At 48.7% G+C, this 21,457-nt stretch overlaps 1 protein-coding gene across 5 annotated transcripts in view; it reads left to right on the top strand.

Annotated features, from left to right (window-relative positions):
• Positions 1–7,982: 7,982 nt before the first annotated feature.
• The window catches only part of LOC145337643 (NACHT, LRR and PYD domains-containing protein 3-like), an 84,186-nt gene continuing 70,711 nt past the window's right edge, over positions 7,983–21,457 (top strand). For 2 of the 5 annotated variants that reach the window (XM_080182456.1, XM_080182460.1), the window contains exon 1: positions 7,983–8,083. The gene's annotated coding sequence lies outside the window, so the exon portion shown is untranslated. Of the gene's footprint in view, positions 8,084–8,614; positions 8,687–14,080; positions 14,296–21,457 lie in introns of those variants that run through there. The other 3 variants (XM_080182458.1, XM_080182457.1, XM_080182459.1) reach the window with 3 other exon arrangements.

Consider the following 21,457-nt stretch of genomic DNA (forward strand, 5'->3'; position numbering starts at 1 on the left):
GTCCATTTGCCTTCTCAGTTACCTGCTGTACCTGCAAACCAACTCCTTGAGATTCCTGCACAAGGACACCCAGATCCCTCTGCACAGCAGCATGCTGCAATTTTTTACCAGTTAAATAATAGTCCATTTTGCTGTTATCCTACCAAAATAGATGACCTCACATTTACCAACATTGTACTCCATCTGCCAGACCCTCACCCACTCACTTAGACTATCTATATCCCTTTGCAGACTTTCAGCGTCCTCTGCACATTTTGCTCTGCCTCATCTTACTGTCATTTGCGAATTTTGACACGTTACACTTGGTCCTCACTGATCGCCAACCGGAGGGAGTGCAGAGGAGGTTCACTAGGCTGATACCGGAGTTGAGGGGGTTGAGCTATGAGGAGAGGCTGATAAACTAGGCTTGTACTCGTTAGAGTTTAGAAGAATGAGGGGAGATCTCATTGAGACGTACAAGATGATGAATGGGATGGATAGGATAGAGGTGGAGAGACTCTTCCTGCTCAGAAAGGACAGTAGGACTAGGGGGCACAGCCTCAAGATAAAGGGGGGGCGGTTTAGAACGGAGTTGAGGAGGAACTTCTTCACTCAAAGGGTGGTGAATCTCTGGAATTCTCTGCCCGTTGAAGTGGTGGAGGCTACCTCGCTAAATATTTTTAAGACGCGGGTTGATGGCTTTTTGATAAGAGAGGGGATTAAGGGTTATGGGGGAGAGGGCGGGAATGTGGAACTGAGCCACAACAGATCAGCCATGATCTTATTGAATGGCGGGCAGGCTACTCCTGCTCCTATTTCTTATGTTCTTATGTTCCTCTATCCATGCTAATACATTACCTGTAACACCATGCACCTTTACCTTATGTAGCAGTCTTTGGTGCGGCAAATGCCTTCTGGAATCCAGATACACCACATCCACAGGTTCCCCACTGTCACTGCGCATGTTCTCAAAGAATACCACCAAATTAGTCAAACGTGACCTGCACTTCTATCAGCTCACCCTGAACCTTCCAACTTTGAGGGAATAAAGGCCAAATTTGTCTCATCTCTGCTTGTAACTTAACCCCTAAAGACCGGGTTATCATTCTTGTCATCGTTGAACTCCCTCCAAGGCCGAAATATCCTGAGGTGTCTGTACCAGCTGGGAGGCGATGTCCGAGTGGTATTATCCAGAGACTCCGTTAACGTTCTGGGGACCTGGGTTCGAATCCCGCTACGGCAGCTGGCGGAATTTGAATTCAATAGAAAAAGATCCGAATTAAGAGTCTACTGAGGACCGTGAAACTCATCATCGATTGTCGGGAAAACCCATCTGGTTCACTAATATCCGTCAGGGAAGGAAATCTGCCGTCCTTACCCGGTCTGGCCTACTTGTGTCTCCAGAGCCGCAGCAATGTGGTTGACTCTCAAATGCCCTCGGCCAACTTGGGACGGGCAATAAACGCTGTGATGTGGGGACGCCGGCGTCGGACTGGGGTAAACACAGTAAGAAGTCTCACAACACCGGGTTAATGTCCATCAGGTTTATTTGGTCGCAAAAGCCACTTGTAAGGGTCTATACTCACTGGAATTCAGAAAAATGAGGGGGGGAACCTTGTAGAAGTGGCAAAAACCACTTGGTGGCCCGTGCTCCCAAATAAACCTGTTGGACTTTAACCTGGCGTTGTGAGGTTTCTCACACTAAACACTGGCCAGCCCATATCCCAAAAAAAAATAAAGAAAGACTAGGAGAGGCAATATAGGGCGGATAGATAGACACTTTTCCCCAAGGTGGAAGTGACAATTATAGAGGGGGGGGCACAGGTTGAAGGTGAGAGGGAGAAAGTTTATGACGCCCTAACTAAAGACTTGATTGTAGGAGGTTTGATCGGTAAGTTTGTGGATGAAACGAAAATTGATAGGATTATAGAAAGTGAGGAGGAGAGCCTTACCTTACAGGAGGAGTTGTATAGAACTCCGATGAGGCCACAGCTGGAGTATTGTGTGCAGTTCGGGTCACCGCGTTACAGGACGGACTATAAGGGGAAGGCGTACAGGACAGATTCACCTTTGATGGAACATTTAAGTTGCAAAGAGAGGTTGGATAGGCTTGGGTTTTTTTTTCCCCTGAAGTAGGGGTAACCTGCTTGAGGTGTGCAAGATTATGAGGGGCATGGACGGAGTGGATAAGGGTTGAAGGGTCAGTTACGAGGGGACACAGGTTAATAGTGAGGGAGTGGGAGGTTTTGGGGGGAATTGGAGGAAAAACATCTTCACCCAGATGGTCTGGGATGTGCTGCGTGGGAGGGAGGTGGAGGCGGTATGCTTCAGATCCTTTAAAAAGTACCTGGATGAGTACTTGGCACGTCACGGTAGCACAGTGGGTTAGCACTGCTGCTTCACAGCTCCAGGGAGCCGGGTTCGATTCCCGGCTCGGGGTCACCGCCTGTGTGGGGTTTGCACATTCTCCTCGTGCCTGCGTGGGTTTCCTCCGGGTGCTCCGGTTTCCCCCCACGGTCCAGAAATGTGCGGGTTAGGTTGATTGGCCATGCTGAGAAATTGTCCTTTAGTGTCCTGAGATGCGAAGGTTCGAGGAATTAGCAGGTGAATATATAGGGTATGAGTGGGGTTGTGATGGGGGCAGGCTCCGTGGGCCAGATGACCTCTTTCTGCCCCCGTAGGGTTTCTGTCATTCTCTGATAACATTCAGGGCTGTGGGGCAGAGTGCTGCAAAGTGGGAGTAGGTGGGCAGGTCAAGGAGTTTAATGTGTCAGTGCAGATTTGATGGGTGGGAGGTCCTCTCCTGCACTGTAGTTCTGTGATCTAGCCAGGCTGGTGGACAAGAAGGTGTGCTTGCCTTCATTGGTCAGGGCGTAGAGTACAAAAACTGGCAGGTGGTGCTGCAGCTGTCCAGAACCTTAGTTAGACTTCATTCAGAATATTGTGTACAATTCTGGTCACCGCACGACCAGGAGGATGTGGAGAAAAGATTGACCAGAACGTTGCCTGGTTTGGAGGGTATTAGCCACGAGGAGAGGTCGGAGAGACCTGGTTTGTTCTCATTGGAGCAACAGAGGTCGAAGGGCAACCTGGTAAGTTACGAGAGGCACAGATAGAACGGATAGCCGATATACCGGGGGACAAAGCTCGAGGTGAAAAAGGGGTAATGTACGCTGAATGGCAGGATGCTGGGACTGAGACGGGGAGGGGGGGGGGGGGGGGGGCAACCCCAAATCGAGACGGGGGGGCACCCCAAATCGAGACGGCGGGGGGGCACCCCAAATCGAGACGGGGGACACTCCTAATTGACAGGGGGACACTCCTAATGGACAGGGGGGGACACTCCTAATGGACAGGGGGGACACTCCTAATGGACAGGGGGGGCACTCCTAATGGACAGGGGGGACACTCCTAATGGACAGGGGGACACTCCTAATGGACAGGGGGGACACTCCTAATGGACAGGGGGGGGACACTCCTAATGGACAGGGGGAGACACTCCTAATGGACAGGGGGACACTCCTAATGGACAGGGGGACACTCCTAATGGACAGGGGGGGACACTCCTAATGGACAGGGGGGGGACACTCCTAATGGACAGGGGGACACTCCTAATGGACAGGGGGGGACACTCCTAATGGACAGGGGGGGACACTCCTAATGGACAGGGGGGGACACTCCTAATGGACAGGGGGACACTCCTAATGGACAGGGGGGGACACTCCTAATGGACAGGGGGACACTCCTAATGGACAGGGGGGGGACACTCCTAATGGACAGGGGGGACACTCCTAATGGACAGGGGGGGACACTCCTAATGGACAGGGGGACACTCCTAATGGACAGGGGGGGACACTCCTAATGGACAGGGGGGGACACTCCTAATGGACAGGGGGACACTCCTAATGGACAGGGGGGGACACTCCTAATGGACAGGGGGGACACTCCTAATGGACAGGGGGACACTCCTAATGGACAGGGGGGACACTCCTAATGGACAGGGGGGACACTCCTAATGGACAGGGGGGGCACTCCTAATGGACAGGGGGGACACTCCTAATGGACAGGGGGACACTCCTAATGGACAGGGGGGACACTCCTAATGGACAGGGGGGACACTCCTAATGGACAGGGGGACACTCCTAATGGACAGGGGGGGCACTCCTAATGGACAGGGGACACTCCTAATGGACAGGGGGGACACTCCTAATGGACAGGGGGACACTCCTAATGGACAGGGGGGGACACTCCTAATGGACAGGGGGACACTCCTAATGGACAGGGGGACACTCCTAATGGACAGGGGGGACACTCCTAATGGACAGGGGGGACACTCCTAATGGACAGGGGGACACTCCTAATGGACAGGGGGGGACACTCCTAATGGACAGGGGGACACTCCTAATGGACAGGGGGGACACTCCTAATGGACAGGGGGGACACTCCTAATGGACAGGGGGGGGACACTCCTAATGGACAGGGGGGGCACTCCTAATGGACAGGGGGGGACACTCCTAATGGACAGGGGGGGACACTCCTAATGGACAGGGGGGGACACTCCTAATGGACAGGGGGGGCACTCCTAATGGACAGGGGGACACTCCTAATGGACAGGGGGACACTCCTAATGGACAGGGGGGGGACACTCCTAATGGACAGGGGGGGGACACTCCTAATGGACAGGGGGGGGACACCCCTAATGGACAGGGGGGGACACTCCTAATGGACAGGGGGGGACACTCCTAATGGACAGGGGGGGACACTCCTAATGGACAGGGCGACACTCCTAATGGACAGGGGGACACTCCTAATGGACAGGGGGGACACTCCTAATGGACAGGGGGACACTCCTAATGGACAGGGGGGGGGACACTCCTAATGGACAGGGGGGACACTCCTAATGGACAGGGGGCACTCCTAATGGACAGGGAGGACACTCCTAATGGACAGGGGGGGACACTCCTAATGGACAGGGGGACACTCCTAATGGACAGGGGGGCACTCCTAATGGACAGGGGGCACTCCTAATGGACAGGGGGGGACACTCCTAATGGACAGGGGGACACTCCTAATGGACAGGGGGGCACTCCTAATGGACAGGGGGGCACTCCTAATGGACAGGGGGGCACTCCTAATGGACAGGGGGGACACTCCTAATGGACAGGGGGACACTCCTAATGGACAGGGGGGACACTCCTAATGGACAGGGGGGGACACTCCTAATGGACAGGGGGACACTCCTAATGGACAGGGGGACACTCCTAATGGACAGGGGGGACACTCCTAATGGACAGGGGGACACTCCTAATGGACAGGGGGGGGACACTCCTAATGGACAGGGGGGACACTCCTAATGGACAGGGCGCTCCTAATTATTCTGGGCGATGAGAGCCTCATTCCCCCATCATTAAGAGGAAAGGTGCTGGAACGGGAGCACCAAGAGCACCCATGGGTGCTGCCAACGGAAGAAATAACAAGAAGCTGTTTGTGACGCTATAACAAGAAGCTGTTTGTGACGCTGCCCAAATGGAGGAGAAAGTGGGACGGTGCGAATGCTGCTCTTGGGGATGGAAGGTGCTGCCTCTCGCTGTCTGGGATTGTCCCCAATGGCAGTGAATCCACGGCTGCTTCATCGCAATCTGCCCGGCTCCACCCACACTGCCTGTCAATCACTCTGCTGGAGCAGCTTCCTATTGGCTGTCTTCATCTGATGGATTGTCAAAAGCCTCATTGATTCATTGCACAAGGTACCACACGGTAAGTTGTTGCTTAAGGTTAAATCTCACAGGATCTGGGTGAGAGTTAAATGGATACAAAATTAGCTTGAGAGGGTGATTGTAGAGGGTTGTTTCTCAAACTGGAGGCCTGTGACCAGCGGTGTGCCTCAGGGATCAAAGCTGGGTCCACTGTTATTTGTCATTTATATTAATAACGTGAATGAGAATTATAGGAAACATGGTTACTAAGTTTGCAGACAACACCAAGATTGGTGGCATGGTGGACAATGAAGAAAGTTATGAAGAAAGGCGAATGGGATGCTGACCTTCATAGCGAGGGGGATTGAATATAAAAGTAGGGAGGTCTTGCTGCAGCTGTATAGGGCACTGGTGAGACCGCAGCTGGAGTACTGTGTGCAGTTTTGGGCGCCGTACCTGCGCAAGGATATTTTGGCCCTGGAGGGAGTGCAGAGGAGGTTTACTAGGCTGATACCGGAGTTGAGGGGATTGAGCTATGAGGAGAGGCTGAATAAACTAGGCTTGTACTCGTTAGAGTTTAGAAGAATGAGGGGAGATCTCATTGAGACGTATAAGATGATGAATGGGATGGATAGGATAGAGGTGGAGAGACTCTTCCCGCTCAAAAAAGACAGTAGGACTAGGGGGCACAGCCTCAAGATAAAGGGGAGGCGGTTTAGAACGGAGTTGAGGAGGAACTTCTTCACTCAAAGGGTGGTGAATCTCTGGAATTCTCTGCCCGTTGAAGTGGTGGAGGCTGCCTCGCTAAATATTTTTAAGAAGCGGGTTGATGGGTTCTTGATAAGAGAGGGGATTAAGGGTTATGGGGAGAGGGCGGGAAAGTGGAACTGATCCACTATCAGATCAGCCATGATCTTATTGAATGGCGGGGCAGGCTCGAAGGGCTAGATGGCCTACTCCTGCTCCTATTTCTTATGTTCTTATGTTCTTATCTCCAATTGCAGTGGGATCTTGATCAATTGGGTCAGTGGGCTGACGAACAGCAGATGGAGTTTAATTTAGGCAAATGGGAGGTGATGTATTTTGGTAGATTGAAGCAGGGCAGGACTTACTCAGTTAATAGTCGGGCGTTAGGGAGAGTTACAGAACAAAGAGATCTTGGGGTACAGGTTCATAGCTCCTTGAAAGTGGAGTCACAGGTGGACAGAGTGGTGAAGAAGGCACTCGGCAAGCTTGGTTTCATCGGTCAGAACATTGAATACAGGAGTTGGGACATCTTGTTGAAGATGTACAAGACATTGGTAAGGCCACACTTGGAATACTGTGTACAGTTCTGGTCACCCTATTACAGAAAGGATATTATTAAACTAGAAAGAGTGCAGAAAAGACTGCTTTTCTAGGCTGCTACCAGGACTTGCATTGAGTTACAAGGACCGACTGGATAGACTGGGACTTTTTTCTCTGGAGCATAGGAGGCTGAGGGGTGATCTTACAGAGGTCCATAAAATAATGAGGGGCACAGATCAGCGAGATAGTCAATATCTTTTCCCAAAAGTAGGGGAGTCTAAAACTAGAAGGCATAGGTTTAAGGTGAGAGGGGAGAGATACAAAAGTGTCCAGAGGGGCAATTTTTTTCAGTGAGGGTGATGAGTGTCTGGAACAAGCTGCCAGAGGTAGTGATGGAAGTGGGTACAATTTTTAGGTGGCACAGTGGTTAGCACTGCTGTTTCACAGCTCCAGGGACCCGGGTTCGATTCCCGGCTCAGGTCACTGTCTGTGTGGAGTTTGCACATTCTCCCCGTGTCTGCATGGGTTTCCTCTGGGTGCTCCAGTTTCCTCCCACAGTCCAAAGATGTGCGGGTTAGGTTGATTGGCTATGCTAAGAAATTGCCCCTTAGAATCCAGGGATGTGTAGGGATTAGTGGGTATAATATGTCGGGATATGGGGGCAGGGCCTGGGTGGGATTGTGTTCAGTACAGACTCCATGGGCCGAAGGGCCTCTTTCTGCACTGTAGGGTTTCTATGAATTTTATCTGTTAAAAAGCATTTAGACAGTTACACGGGTACGATGGGTAGAGAGGGATATGGGCCAAACACTGCCAATTGGGATGAGCCTAGGGGTTTATAGAAAGGGGCAGCAGGGACATGTGGGGCTGAAGGGTCTGTTTCCACGCTGGAAACCTCAATGATTCTGAGTGATGACGCAATGAGGTCCCGCCCACTCTGACGTAGTTTGAGGGGACGCTCTGACGTCATTGCTCACGCACAGCAAATGACCTGCGCTGGCCAATAGGCGAGCCGGAAGCCAGCAGCCGCCGCCCGAAGCGCGGAGTTCGGGCGCCGTGCCGCTTTTTGCGGCGCAGGCGGTGGTTTCCGAACAGCGAGAAGACCGAATTTGTGAATAAAGGTAAGGAATTAAATGCGAGGAAAGAGTCTCAACTTCAAAGGCGCCGTCTCTCGCTGGCTGGGAGTGTCCCCAATGGTAGCGAATTCACGGCGAGTCACTGCTGCATCGCAATCTACCCGAGTGGACCCACCGTGCCTGGCTGTCAATCATTCTGCTGAGGCGGGTTCTTATTGGTTGTGTTCAGTTGACGGACAGCAGAATGCACCAATAGGGAATGAGGGTGCCGTGAGGTCCCGTCCAGTTGGTGAAAGAGCGCGGTCAGTGCTTTTGCGCGCTGTTGGGGCGGGGCGGGGCGGGTCTGATGTCACGACGGTCGCCTCGTGATCGGAGCTGACCAATCGGTGAGCAGGAAACTACCAATGAGGAATGTTCACAGAATGAGGTCCCCGCCCGTTTGGTGAAGGGGCCGTTAAACCGTTTTTGCGCGCGGCGGTGGCGGGGGGGTCGGTCGCCTGACGTCACGTGACCGGGATTTGAACAACGGGCGGGCCGGACGGAAACCAGCGGCCGCCGGCGCCCCGAGTGCGCGTGCGCCGACTTCACTCCGGGAGGGTTGCGCGCCGGAGCAGTGCCGTTTGTCAGTGCGGGGATTTGTGAATAACGGTAAGGAATTAACATAAGAACATAAGAAATAGGAGCAGGAGTAGGCCATCTGGCCCTTCGAGCCTGCCCCGCCATTCAGTAAGATCATGGCTGATCTGTCATAGCTCAGTTCCACTTTCCCGCCCTTTCCCCATAACCCTTAATCCCCTCTCTTATCAAAAACCCATCAACCCGCTTCTTAAAAATATTTAGCGAGGCAGCCTCCACCACTTCAACGGGCAGAGAATTCCAGAGATTCACCACCCTTTGAGTGAAGAAGTTCCTCCTCAACTCCGTTCTAAACCGCCCCCCCTTTATCTTGAGGCTGTGCCCTCTAGTCCTACTATCCTTCCTGAGCAGGAAGAGTCTCTCCACCTCTATCCTATCCATCCCATTCATCATCTTATACGTCTCAATGAGATCTCCCCTCATTCTTCTAAACTCTAACGAGTACAAGCCTAGTTTATTCAGCCTCTTCTCATAGCTCAATCCCCTCAACTCCGGTATCAGCCTAGTAAACCTCCTCTGCACTCCCTCCAGGGCCAAAATATCCTTGCGTAGGTGCGGCGCCCAAAACTGCACACAGTACTCCAGCTGCGGCCTCACCAGTGCCCTGTACAGCCGCAGCAAGACCTTCCCTACTTTTATATTCAATCCCCCTCGCTATGAAGGCCAGCATCCCGTTCGCCTTCCTGACCACCTGCTGCACCTGCAGGCTGGGTGCCGAGAAAAAGTTTCAACTTCAAAATTCAGCTTCAGGATTAAAATGGTGATTTACTGTGTAAATACAGCGTGTCTCTGTATAATATTAACAGAGCCGGCGGTGGGGGGGGGGTGGGATGGTCAGTTACACTGTGAGGCGGCACGGTGGGGGCTCAGTGGTTGGTGCTGCGCTCTCACAGCGTCAGGGAGGCCCCGGCTTCAATTGGCGGCCTTGGGCTCAGTGTCTGTGTGGAGTCTGTACGTTGTCCCCGTGTCTGCGGGGGGAGCCTTTCCTCACACTCTCCAAACATCAGCAGCATAGGGTCACTGGGCAGGATCAGTTACTGCTCAGGGGGAGGGTAAACAGTGGAATAGGGTCTGGCTGGGATTGTGGTCAGTACAGACTGGATGGACCAAATGGCCGCCTCCTGCACTGCAGCAATTGGATGATTCTCTGTTTCATAGAAGGATCCCAGTTATTACAATCTTTACCTTGTACCTGTAAACACCATCTAAATTGTATGAGTAAAGACAGCAACCTCAGTTATATCAGTCTGGGCCCGGTATGACCATTTGCAGAACAGGAAACTAAATTACTTTTACAGCTGCACGTTCAGCAAATGGAAGGAAACTGACTGAGAGCTTGATTAAATATGAGGATATGTGTACTTTCATAGTGCAACACGTGTATTGTCACAGCAGCCCCAAATCCCAAACTCTATCTCTAAAGACAGAGAGAGATGGACTGACACCCACAATGTCTGTGCGTCATGGAAATCCCCTCCCCACCCTTTTGCCCTTTCTGGGCTTAAATTGTGTAAATTTCTCCTTGCCTTTGTCTGCAGTCTGGACACACCCTGGCATGCCTTGTTGCTGTCTGTCGGCTATGGGCCCCAGTAGATGGCCATTCATGTGTGAGTCCTCCCCCTTTATCATCAGGACCTAGGGTGGAGGGTTTTGCATGCAGCAACAGCATATAATCACAGGTTGAGTTGGTTCATAGACCAAAATTATGTCTGTAACTTTTGCAACCTCGGGGAGTCGATAGACAACATATCTGTGGGTTGTCAAAGGCTAACTTCATTTTTAGTCTCCTGATGGGAATTCCACTCGAAGCACCGATCTTTGGGCACCCGTTATGGAGGGGGACGGGAATGGAGGAGAAGCTCCTCGTGCCTGTTCCTGGGCTTGGCCAAGCTGGCCATTAATCGGTCCAAGCTGAGTGGGCCGTCCATCCCGACTGTTCACCCATCTACCGCAACTATGTTCACTGCCAGGTGAAAGGGAGCGTACGATCTCTGCTGGCAACATAGAGATTCCCCTTATGTGGGGGCATTGCAGGAATTGGACTATATTGGACTACAGGTGCAGCAGGTGGTCAGGAAGGCAAATGGGATGCTGGCCTTAGCGAGGGGGATTGAATATAAAAGTAGGGAGGTCTTGCTGCAGCTGTATAGGGCACTGGTGAGGCTGCAGCTGGAGTACTGTGTGCAGTTTTGGTCGCCGCACTTACGCAAGGATATTTTGGCCTTGGAGGGAGTGCAGAGGAGGTTTACTAGGCTGATACCGGAGTTGAGGGGGTTGAACTATGAGGAGAGGCTGAATAAACTAGGCTTGTACACGTTAGAGTTTAGAAGAATGAGGGGAGATCTCATTGAGACATATAAGATGATGAATGGGATGGATAGGATAGAGGTGGAGAGGCTCTTCCCGCTCAGAAAGGACAGCAGGACTAGAGGGCACAGCCTCAAGATAAAGGGGGGGGGCGGTGGTTGAGAATGGAGTTGAGGAGGAACTTCTTCACTCAAAGGGTGGTGAATCTCTGGAATTCTCTGCCCGTTGACATGGTGGAGGCTGCCTCGCTAAATATATTTAAGATGCGGGTTGATATGTTTTTGATAGGCAAGGGGATTAAGGGTTATGGGGAGAGGGCGGGAACGTGGAACTGAGACACGACAGATCAGCCATGGTCTTATTGAATGGTGGGGCAGGCTCGAGGGGCTAGATGGCCTACTCCTGCTCCTAGTTCTTATGTTCTTAACTCCTTTCATCACGTTTCTTTTTTTTAAGTTTACTTTGAGATTCTGTTCATTTTTATGATGCGGCATTTTAATTGATGCCTCAATTTATTGATTTGGTTTATTTGGTTAAGATGTAAAATGTCACTGGCATCTCAATCTCTGAACCTTTCTCTCTGATGCCAACAGTCAGTCACATTGCAGAGTTGCCCCTCAACCATTTTAGCAAAGAGCAGAGGGCTTTCCTGTGTCAGCAGTTGCTGCTCCCCTGGGAAGGGTGAGTGATGGAGGGAGAAGGGACGGGTTAGGGGGAGGTTGAGATGGAATGAGAGGTGGAGGGAGAATGAATTGTAGTTTGCAGTGGTTAGAAAAAAAACATTTGTACAAATTTACAGTTTTGAAATTTGTAGTAATTTTGAGCAAACTAAGCTGTGGATGTTCAGTGAATTGTCAGTCTGGTATATTGTGTTCAGTAACAGATGAACAATAATCTCATTGAATGAAAGTACAAACATTCTGGAGTGTTCAGTTAACTCCTGTTCCTGTAAGTTTGTAAATACCTGGTGTGGTTCCTTGATGGGATGAGGTTCCTGCTGATGTTGGAACAGAGTCTGATCAACGAAAAGTAATCTTGTCCCACACATTGGTCAAAACAATGGAGAATAGGAGAAGTGACTGGGGAAGATTGAAGTGATAGGGAGAGAGTCAGTCACAAGGTGTTTGGAACAAAGGGAGAGAGTGAGTCACAAGGTGTTTGGAAGAAAGGGAAGAACTCTCTCTCTCCCTGAACCATTTTCTTTATGGTTTTAATCCTCTCTCCCTCTGTTTCCATGCTCTGTTTCTTTTGCTCTGTTTTTCTGTCCAATATTTCCTGGATTTAATTGTGTCCATCAATGAGAATTATTAGATGTGAGCCTCATTGGATAAGGGAGAATGATTGACATCTGGATCCACCAATGAGGAGATGGAAAGCATCGAAGCTCCGGTCTTAGTGACGCAGAATGTCTATGCGCAGAATGTCACAGCCGGCAATGTGCATGCACCAGCCTGTTCACTGTGTGTGAGAGAGAACAGTGTTAGAATAGAAACAGCATCAACACAGTATATCTAGGTGATTCTACACTGAATAGACAAAGCATTATAATAGAGTATATCTGGGTGATTCTAGTCTGAATACAGAACATATCGTTAAATCATAGAATTCCTGCAATGCAGGAATTCTGCCATTCAGCCCATTGAGTCTGCACTGAGCACAATTCTATCCAGGCCCTATTACCCGTAACCCCACATATTTACCCTGCTAATCTCCCTAACACTAAGGTCAATTTAGGATGGCTAACTAACCTAAGTCTGACAACACCAGGTTTTAGTCCAACCTATTTATTTGATAATATACTCAAATAAATAGGTTGGACTAAAACCTGGTGTTGTCAGACTTTTTACTGTGTTTACGCCACTCCAACGCCGGCATACCCACATCATAACTAACCTAACCCACACATCTTTGGACTGTGCAAGGATATTGGAGTACCCGGAGGAAACCCATGCAGACACACGGAGAATGTACAAACTCGAAACAGACAGTGACCCAAGGCCAGTAATTGAACCAGGGTCCCTGGCGCTGTGAGGCAGCAGTGCTAACCGTTGTGCCACCGTGCCGCTCATAGATCTGGGTGATCAAGCCTGAATACAGAGACAGCATTATAACAGAGTGTATCTGGGTGATTCTAGGCTGAATAGAGAGAATTAACCAGACAGTCAACACTCTCTCCACTCACGTTGCCTGTACCTTTAAGATTTGATTACCTGTAAAGTATCGCATTCCAACCATAATTTTGTAAATTGAGTTTGTGTCTTTATATACCCTGTTTGTGAACAGAACTCCCACTTACCTGACAAAGGAGCAGCGCTCTGAAAGCTATTGGTTTCTGCTACCAAATAAACCTGTTGGACTTTAACCTGGCATGTCAGACTTTTACTGTTTACATCTTCACATCATGACTACTATCGATGTCTCACGTGCCAGGGACCCGGGTTCAGTTCTGTCCTCGGGTCACTGTCTGGGTGAGGCTTGCACATTCTCTCCGTATCTGTAAAGGAATTAAGGGTTATGGTGAGTGGGTGGGTAAGTGGAGACAAGTCCATGAAAAGATCACCCATGATATTATTGAAGGCGGAGTAGACTTGAGGGGCCAGATGGCCTGCCCCTGCTCCTAGTTCTTATGTCTGTGTGGGTTTCTTCCTACAGTCCAAAGATGTGCGGGTTAGATTGATTGGTCATGCTAAATTGATTAGCAGAGTAAATATATGGGGTTACCAGAATAGGGTCTGGGTAGGATTGTCAGTGTAGACGCGATGGGCCAAATGAGCCCCTTCTTCACTCTCAGGATTCTGTGAAGCCCCAGATTGAAAATTAGGATAGTCTGCTGAGACATTTTGTAACCTTTATTAATGTGTCCAATGAAAATATAGTACTTCAAATATTTCCAACACTCCTATTGAAATTCCCTGTTCACTTCACTGGATGGACTGTCCCAGGATTGAGGAAATTGTCATTCTAATTGAAACATTTCCAACAGTCTTATTCAATCTTTCTTTCAGGTCTAGTTTATGGGATGGCCTGGGAATGAGGAAAATTGTCATTCTTGTTCACCTGGCACTATTTGTCACTTTTTTTCTCTCCTGCTTTAATCAGATCTCCGATGAATGCTGGATTAGTTGAGAAAATCCACAGCTGGAAGTAAGCAAGGGGTGTGGACTGCTGGACTGTAAGAGGTGAACCAGTGGAGGATTGAGTGTGCCAACCAGAGAGAGACCTTGAGATTGAAAGAACTTCCATATATTTGGAGAGGAAGGCGAGAGAAAATTGCATTTACTCTCGTCCTGTGGACAGTACACAAAGGTAATCAGGTGAGATCAGAAATGCTGAGTGAGAGATATGGAGGGTCTGAGCACTGAGTCCAATTATCTAGGATAAAGTGTTATTTACTGTCAAGCGGATTAGTTTTTGTCTCCTTAAACTTTAATAAAACTGCAGTGTTTGGTCTTGTTATATCAGTTGCACCATTTTGAAATCGCAGCTTCAGAGTTAATTAAAGACAAACTGTTTGACTGTTTTGGGATTAATCTTTCTCTTAACTGAGAGAGTGTGATGGTGGTTTTGTTGTTCCCGTTTTCAGTTATATTTGCTGATGGATTTCCTCTGCCAGGGTAACAATCTGACTGATCTCAATATGAGAGGCAGAGGTATGGGCACATACGTAGAGAGGAATTGGATGGGTGGGGGCTCATGTGAGAGGCAGGATTTTGGAGATAGACGAAAGCAATCAGATATGCAAGGCAGCAGGAGAGGGAGACCAGGGCAAACAGACAGGAGTGAAGGAGAAGCAGAGAGGTGGAGAGAGACTAATGCAGACAGGCAAGGAAGTTTGAAACTGAGATGGCAAGTGACAAAGCAGCAAGGCTAAACATGGGGCAATAATGTTAATTAAAGAGGGCATTAGTCGTGTAGTCAGAGATGACCTTTAGTTCTTGAAGATCAAAGTATAAAATCAGTTGGGCGACCCTAAGAAACAGCCAGGGGCAAAAACCATTGGTGTGAAGTGTTTGTAGGTCACCAAGCAGCAGATGGAATGTGAATTTCAGGTATATCAGGAAGTTCGAGGTGTGTTTAAGAAGGGTAATGCATCTACATACAGACTCAGTGAAACCTAATTAGTACTAATGTGTGGGGAATGAATTATTTGAAAGAATACTGAGCCATTCCCAGAAAGGAATGTGTTCCAATAATGGCTAATGGATTGTGTCGGATCTAAGGAAACAGCATCTACAGTTGATCTGGATTTATGGTTTAGGAGTAGGTTGAGTATCCAAACAGGAATGCCTTTCATCCACTCCAAAAGTAGAGTCCACTGGCATTCTTTGCCTCAGCAGTATTTTCTTCTTTTGGTTGGCACAGAAACGTAGAACAGTACAGCACAGTAGAGGCCTGTCAGCTCTCAATGTTATGTCAAAACCCAAGATCAGGCTATCCCACTCCCTATCATTCTGCCACATCGGTACAGGAAGACTACATGTGTCTGTGTCTGTGTTTACATTGTCCTTCCCTGCCAGCCTTGTGCACGATGTTATACTGGTTAGACGACAGTGTGAGAGCCCAGTGCTGTATTCTCGCTGAGGCTATGGCAGGAATGCCCTTGGATTCACTGAAAAGACTCATCAGTGGCTTATGGTCTGTACGTATGGTGAATGAAAGACCATAAAGATACTGATGGAAATGTTTCACAGTGAAATTGATGGCTACACCTTCCTTGTCTAACTGAGACTATACCTTCTCAGCTTCTGTCAGCATATAAGATGTAAAACCAATGTCCTCCATCAGATGAGGGAGTACTACCCCAACAATGAGACGTTGCATGGTAGTGAGAGTTTCTGGCTTGTTCAGCGATTGAGCAGATTAACTAATTGCAACAGAGCCTTCACATCCTTGAAAACTTTCTTTTATGCTGAACCCCTCACTTTCATTTGGTTTCTTTGTGAAGTAGTATATACAGTGGTCCCAACACTGCTGTAAGGTCTGGCAAAAACTTCCCGTAATAGTGAACCAAACCCAAAAATGACCTGAGCTCAGACACATTCTTGAACTATTTTTTCCAACACCATTAATTCACATGCCGTGCTGGAGATGCAATGCTATTTCTGAAGACTCTTAACACTTGATTCAGGGTGCTGAGGTGCTTCTCCTCAGTTTTCCCTATAATTAGATGTCCTATAAATGAACTACTACAGGAGGAAAACCTTGTCACAGATTATCCATTGTTCCCAGCACGGTTTGAAAATAGAAACTTTAGGCCTCCAGGTAATCATGTCTTCGCACAGTATCATCATTTTTAATAACAGGGATATTTGATGCTCCCCAACTGAATGGACTCATCGAGTGGCTGCAAAGGCTGGAATCAAACTCCTCCTCCTCCACTTTACCATTCATCCCAGTTCTACAGAATTTTACTGAGCCAGCCATGTTCTATAGATAAGGTTCCTTCCCTTTTACCACAAGGACATGTGTTTTTCTTTTCTATTGCATGTAATGCCCATTTCTAACACCTGAAACAATGATATGGGCTCTCTGGTGTACATCTGAAGTTTGATCGCTGACTGAATAAGGGCTGGTGCCTTGTCAGAATCCCAAGTTATCTTGCTGGTCCTTTCACTGATTACGGAGTCAGACGCTCCCGTGTCCAGCACAATTTTGGTTTGTTTTCCACCGATCTCCACTATTGCATAGAACGTAGAACATTACAGCGCAGTACAGCCCTTCAGCCCTTGATGTTGCACCAACCTGTGAAACCAATCTAAAGCCCAATTAACCTACCCTATTCCAATATCATCCATAGATAGGTTTCACATGCCCCTCACTCGCATTAAACATGTTGTAAGAGTGCTCCGAGAGCAAAGAAAAGTACACAAGAACAAGCCTTTTGGCCCTCCAAGTCTGTGCCAATTATGATGCGCTAACTGAATTAAAAAGCCCTTCTGCCCTTACTCGGTCTGTATCCCTCTATTTATTCCCTATTCGTGTACCCATCCAGATGCCCTTTAAGTGTTACGAATGTGCCTGCATCAACCATCTCCTTAGGCAGCATGTTCCAAGCACCAACCATTCTCTGTGTGGAAAAATTTCCCCTGCACATTTCTCTTAAAATTACCCCCTCACATTGAACCCTTTTATTGACAGTTGCACATTGGGGAAACAGTTTCTAAATATGCACCATACCTGTACATCTCATAATTTTCTAAACCTCTATCAGGTCTCCACTCAGCCTCTGCCTGCCAGTGAAAACAATTCTCATTTATTCAACCTCTCACCATAGCCAACACCCTTGAGACCAGGCAACATCCTGGTGACCCTTATTTCCGCTTTCCAAAGCTTCCACATTCTTCTGGTCTTGTGACGATCAGAACTGCGCGCCATACTTCAAATGCGGCCTAACCAAGTTTTTATTTGCCAATGCTTGTGCTCAATGCCCTGGGCATATGGCTTAATCACAATGGCCACCTTTTAGGGAACTGTGGACCTGCACACCCAGATCGGTCTGTGTCTTAATGTTCCAAAGGGTTCTGTCATTTACAGTACAATTCACGCATAAATTTCATGCTCCAAAATGTACTACCTCACATTTGTCCAAATTAATTTTAATTTGCCATTTCTGTGCCCAAGTCTATCTACGTAGAGAAAAACTGCAGCAGGCGACGGTGCAGAGGGACCTCGGGGTCCTTGTGCATGAGTCGCAAAAAACCCAGCCTGCAGGTGCAGCAGGTGGTCAGGAAGGCGAATGGGATGCTGGCCTTCATAGCGAGGGGGATTGAATATAAAAGTAGGGAGGTCTTGCTGCAGCTATATAGGGCATTGGTGAGGCTGCAGCTGGAGTACTGTGTGCAGTTTTGGGTGCCGTACTTACGCAAGGATATTTTGGCCTTGGAGGGAGTGCAGAGGAGGTTTACTAGGCTGATGCCGGAGTTGAGGGGGTTGAGTTATGAGGAGAGGCTGAATAAACTAGGCTTGTACTCGTTAGAGTTTAGAAGAATGAGGGGAGATCTCATTGAGACATACAAATGATGAATGGGATGGATAGGATAGAGGTGGAGAGACTCTTCCTGCTCAGAAAGGACTGTAGGACTAGGGGGCACAGCCTCAAGATAAAGGGGAGGCGGTTTAGAACGGAGTTGAGGAGGAACTTCTTCACTCAAAGGGTGGTGAATCTCTGGAATTCTCTGCCCGTTGAAGTGGTGGAGGCTGCCTCGCTAAATATTTTTAAGACGCGGGTTGATGGGTTTTTGATAAGAGAGCGGATTAAGGGTTATGGGGAGAGGGCGGGAATGTGGAACTGAGCCACGACAGATCAGCCATGATCTTATTGAATGGCGGGGCAGGCTCGAAGGGCTAGATGGCCTACTCCCGCTCCTATTTCTTATGTTCTTATATCCTGTTATAAACTCAGCACTATCACCCTCTCCACCAATCTTCATCTCACCCGCAAACTTTCTAATCAGGACATCCACGTTTTCCTACAAATAAAATAGGCCCCGTCACTGGCCTCTGCAGAACACTATTGCCTACAGATCAACATTTTGAAGAAAAAAATACCCTTGCCCTGCTGCTTTCTGGAACAAATTTTCCCGTTCTGCTCACCATGGGAATCAAAGCCGAGGAGGGGTGGATCACGGAAAGGCCCGTTGACCTTGGGTTGGATTTTACAGTCCATATAACCAATGTCCACAGCCCTTCCCTCATCAATTATCTTTGCCACTTCTTTGAAAACCTCGATCAATTTGGTGAGACGTGACTTCCCCTTACAAACCGTGCTGCCTGACACAAGCTCGTCAACTTCTTCCAAATGTATACGTATCCTGTCTTTAAGTAGTTTCAGCAAATGTTTTACCACCATAGAGATTAGGCTCACAAACCTTTGATTTCCTGGAATATGCCTTTCTTTCTGAAACAAGGGATCAACAATGGCTATTCTCCAGTCCTCTGGAATCTCGCCTGTGGTTAGAGAGGATGTGAAGATTTTTTTTACTCCCCTATTTCTTTCCTCCCACAGTAAACTGGGTTGATCCCATCTGGCCCCGGGGACTTGTCTACCTTAGTGCAATTTAGGAGAGCTACCTCTTCCTCCTTCGATATATTGACATTCGTTAGAGTGGCCTCACCATTCTTCATGCACAACTCCTTGATGAATACGGATACAAAGTACTCATTAAGGATCTCACCGCCTTCCTTTGGTCCACACAACTTCTCTCCATTGCCCATGAGTGGGCCTATTCTTTCTTGGGCTACCCTCTTGCTCCGAATACAGGCATAAAAGACCTGGGATTCTCCTTCACCCTGTTTGCTGAAAATGTTTTATGGCCCTTTTTCGCCCCCCTAATTCGGCCTTAAAGTTCCTTCCTATTTTCTCTATACTCCTCAGGGGCTTTGTCAGTTTTTTAGTTGCTGAGACCTATTGTATGTTTTCTTTTTGACTAAGCTTACAATTTTCCTGGTCATCCATAGTTTCCGAATTCTGGCATTTCTTTCCTTCGTTTTTCCGGCTCAGGCATGCCCTGCATTTCAATCAATTGGCCTTTAAAAGCTTCCCACATGAGAGAGGTGGATTTGTCTTCAAAGAGCTGCTCCCAATCCACATTCCCCTGTTCCTGTCTAATTTGGATGTATTTGGCCCTTGTCCAATTGAACCGAGGGTCACTCTTGTCCTTATCTATTACTATCCAAAGTCTTTTGGAATTATATGGAATCCTTTGCTCCTGTATCTTCTTTGAGCTTTCCAGGTGACGTGCAGCTGACTGATGCTTTTTTTCAAGTTTGAATTCCTTTGCTCCGCCTTTGACTTGCTCTTGGCATCTTTGCAGTTCTTTGATAAATGCCCACTTTTTTTTTTGCAGTGATAACAAACAGCATCAAAACATTTACAATGATTCACGTAGTGTGTCCCTCAACACCTGACACATTCCATTGCTTTCACCTTTCTCCTTGCTGCCTCTTGCTTTCAAAGAAGAACAACAACCCAGCACGGGAAACAGGCCCTTCGGCCCAATGAGCCCGCGCCGCCGCATCCTCCTACACCTGCCCTGCGTGTCTGCGAGTGGAACCCCTAACTTAGCCAGATTCAGGGGAGAATAGTGTCAATTTGGTATACCAATCAGCCTAAGAGCACACCTTTGGGGTGTGGGAGGAAACCGGAGCGCCCGGAGGAAACCCACGCAACCACAGGGTGAATGCGCAAACTCCCACAGACACAGGCCCAAATCCATGTATCTGCACAGCTAGCAGTGCTAGTCACTGAGCTGTTGCGGCGCCCGTCTACCGGTCCAGGATCAAGCACACACACCGACAAGTACTAGGCCACTCCCGGAACCTCCAAGAGCAGCCCACGCACGACCCACTGTGTGCATGCCCCTTGTTTGACAACAAGGTGGACCTCCACCTGCGGAATAAAAAGACAAACGTTAACATATAAGTCTGCATTTCTGGTGTCTCCTGAGGCTCTGACCCTATTTAATACCCCCTACTATAACTCTCCATCCTTGTTTCGCTCATGTGTCTATCTAAGTAAACCTTAAACAAGTCCAACGTTCCTGCCTCCACCACCCTACTCGGTAGCGCGTTCCATACCCCCAGGACCCTCTGCGTGAAGAACCTTCCTCTCACATCCAAATTATACTTCTCCCCCCTCACCCTTAGATCATGACCTCTCGTAATTGTACCCAGTCTAGGGAGCAGCCTTTCACTATTGACTCTATCTATTCCCTTCAGTAATGATCCTCCCGCAGGATGATGCAGTGCCGCCTTCTGCTCACCACCATTGGTCTTAAGAACATAAGAACATAAGAAATAGGAGCAGGAGTAGGCCATCTAGCCCTTCGAGCCTGCCCCGCCATTCAATAAGATCATGGCTGATCTGTCGTGGCTCAGTTCCACTTTCCCGCCCTCTCCCCATAACCCTTAATCCCCTCTCTTATCAAAAACCCATCAACCTGCTTCTTAAAAATATTTAGCGAGGCAGCCTCCACCACTTCAACGGGCAGAGAATTCCAGAGATTCACCACCCTTTGAGTGAAGAAGTTCCTCCTCAACTCCGTTCTAAACCGCCTCCCCTTTATCTTGAGGCTGTGCCCCCTAGTCCTACTGTCTTTTTTGAGCGGGAAGAGTCTCTCCACCTCTATCCTATCCATCCCATTCATCATCTTATACGTCTCAATGAGATCTCCCCTCATTCTTCTAAACTCTAGCGAGTACAAGCCTAGTTTATTCAGCCTCTCCTCATAGCTCAACCCCCTCAACTCCGGTATCAGCCTAGTAAACCTCCTCTGCACTCCCTCCAGGGCCAAAATATCCTTGCACAGGTGCGGCGCCCAAAACTGCACACACTACTCCAGCTGCGGCCTCACCAATGCCCTATACAGCTGCAGCAAGACCTCCCTACTTTTATATTCAATCCCCCTCGCTATGAAGGCCAGCATCCCATTCGCCTTCCTGACCACCTGCTGCACCTGCAAGCTGGGTTTTTGCGAC

This window comes from Carcharhinus amblyrhynchos, unplaced genomic scaffold (assembly GCF_965287045.1).
Source record: "Carcharhinus amblyrhynchos unplaced genomic scaffold, sCarAmb.v2.hapA scaffold_55, whole genome shotgun sequence".
NCBI lineage: Eukaryota > Metazoa > Chordata > Chondrichthyes > Carcharhiniformes > Carcharhinidae > Carcharhinus > Carcharhinus amblyrhynchos.